This window comes from Notothenia coriiceps, unplaced genomic scaffold, assembly GCF_000735185.1.
Source record: "Notothenia coriiceps isolate Sejong01 unplaced genomic scaffold, NC01 NC01_scaffold00037436, whole genome shotgun sequence".
Classification (NCBI taxonomy): domain Eukaryota; kingdom Metazoa; phylum Chordata; class Actinopteri; order Perciformes; family Nototheniidae; genus Notothenia; species Notothenia coriiceps.
Window position 1 is genome coordinate 1 of NW_011370137.1, and position 2,690 is coordinate 2,690.

Here is a 2,690-nt window from a genome sequence, read left to right on the forward strand (position 1 = left end):
GACCATGCATACAAAAACATTAATCTCAGCAAAGAGAAGAGATGCAATATGCCAGATTATAGCTAATAGCTCATTTCCATCTGTGGTCCTCATGTTTGGTGGCCGATGCTTGACCTCCAGCCTCAGATTGATCCATGGAGCTAATTAATAGGAGCAAGTATCAAATGTAACAGAGCGGCTCTGCTATGCTAACCATGCCGGAAGACACTGATCAGCAGGGAGTGTAAACCCTGAATAAACTACAACACCACGGGCTCATCAGTCTAATAACAAACATCTGCCCCAGGCGGTGGTGGTCAAAGCGGAGGAAGTCTTCAGTAAAGTAGGTTTTATGTTGAGTAAGAGTGTAACTAGTATGTACTGCCTCCATGAGGGCGGGAGAACAACGGAATTAGTTCCTTTCCACAAAAATCATCAACGCTTTAGGGAATAGGTCTGATATTTATTGAAGCTTTCACTCCATATATACAGGCACCATTATGGACAATGAGTTTGGGGTAACGCGTTGAATCAAATATCCAAAAAACAGCTTTCAAATTGTCGTCAAACATAAACATTTATTGCAGGATAATAAATCTGAATCAAGAGGCAACATGTTCAAATCAAATGGGTGAGGACTGCTGCGTCTCTGAAGCCCACATTTTAATTAATGGTTAGAATTATGTACAAGGAAACGACACACAAGTCCTTCGTGTGTGTGTGTGTGTGTGTGTGTGTGTGTGTGTGTGTGTGTGTGTGTGTGTGTGTGTGTGTGTGTGTGTGTGTGTGTGTGTGTGTGTGTGTGTGTGTGTGTTACAGTTTGAGCTTGACCTCCTTGGCCTCCATGGCCCTGGATGCGACCTTGGCTCTCTCCGTCAGCTCCTCTGCTTGCTCAGCTGCTCCTTGGTTCCTGATGCTCTTCAGCAGGAAGTGGCTGATAAAAAGCTTCAAGCCCTCCCGCAGCATTCCTAGTTTGGGAATTCCTGAGATCCTGGAGGACGGGAGACAATGAGACACAGTGAAGTCAGATGTTCTCAGGGTGGGAAGCAGTGGTTTTAACACCTGGGGGTTAATGGAGGTCAACAGGTGAGTCGTGCTGCATGAATAGACAATTAGGGTCTCTCCAAGACCTAGTCCTGAGGATGACTCTCCAGCCCTGGTAGTCCTGTTCATTTAGCGCCGATATCAAGCTAAAGCTGTCCAATACTTAGATTTATAACAACACACCACCTGCACAAACATATGACAGGCATTCAGCTAGCTTTGTTTATCGTTAATTACCAAAGTTAGCATACTTAAATGCTTTAATTGGATGCTGGACGTTGTGTAAATTGCTGTAGCTAAGCACTGTATCATTTGCTGCATTGAAGCTTTTAAGCATGCTCAAAAGCAAAATGAAGAAACTGAACTTAGTTAGTTTACCTTCCAAATATCATGATGTTAGCTTAGTCTTTGCCCTCGAGGTGTTAGCAAGTAGGAGAGCTCTTTTTCAGTGCAACTTCTTTAGCAATGACTTTCATGCTTTCATCTCAAAACCTACGAGAAGTGAAGCTTTCTTTGTCGGTAATTACCAAATAGCATGCTATAACGGTAAATATTGAACGTTGTAAACATCACACCTGTTTGACCTCATTGTGTTTGCTTAGTCTTTGCAAACATGTTAGCATGCTGAAGCTCAAATCTCAACTAGCAGAGAGGTGCTAGCAAGGTCCAAAGACACGTCTCCTTTTTCAGTGCCACTTATTTAGCATTTTCTAACATGCTTACATCTCCTAACCTACGAGAAGGAAGTGCATGCATCTTATTCCAGCTTAAGCATGCTATAAAGCTGGAATAAGATGTTGATCATGGTTATTATTCATAAACAAACAGCATCATATTAGCAGTTTTTTGCATTCATCTCAAATCCAAGCTGCAACTAAGCACAGCCACCGACTGAAAGCTGTATTCATCAGTGTTTTGCATGAACTCACATGCTTGAATCTTAATAACTAAGTGCTGCACGCTGAAACTCACCTTCCAAATACGCTGACTAGCTCCTCAGGCTCCATTTCTTTGAGCAGTTTGGTGAGCAGCTGACGCAGGAATCGCACCGTGGCTTTATCCAGCTCCCCAAACTCTATCACCTGCACACAAACACACAGTTTCTCTATTGATTTAGCATAAGACCATATACAAGACCATATACAAGACCATATATAAGACCATATATAAGACCATATACAAGACCAGATACAAGACCATATACAAGACCATATACAAGACCATATACAAGACCATATACAAGACCATATACAAGACCATATACAAGACCATATACAAGACCATATACAAGACCATATACAAGACCATATACAAGACCATATACAAGACCATATACAAGACCATATACAAGACCATATACAAGACCATATACAAGACCATATATAAGACCATATACAAGACCATATACAAGACCATATACAAGACCATATATAAGACCATATACAAGACCATTATATAAGACCATATACAAGACCATATACAAGACCATATACAAGACCAGATACAAGACCATATACAAGACCATATACAAGACCATATACAAGACCATACAAGACCAGATACAAGACCATATACAAGACCACATATAAGACCATACAGGACTGTCTCAGAAAATTAGAATATTGTGATAAAGTTCTTTATTTTCTGTAATGCAATTAAAAAAACAA

The 2,690-nt window shown here is 40.7% G+C and overlaps 1 long non-coding RNA gene across 1 annotated transcript; it reads right to left on the bottom strand.

Annotated features, from left to right (window-relative positions):
- Positions 1-537: 537 nt before the first annotated feature.
- Positions 538-2,134, bottom strand: LOC104967538 (uncharacterized). Its single transcript, XR_800741.1, has 2 exons — positions 1,996-2,134; positions 538-970 (listed from the first exon to the last, which is right to left on the bottom strand). It is a non-coding gene; the product is annotated as an uncharacterized lncRNA (long non-coding RNA).
- Positions 2,135-2,690: the final 556 nt, after the last annotated feature.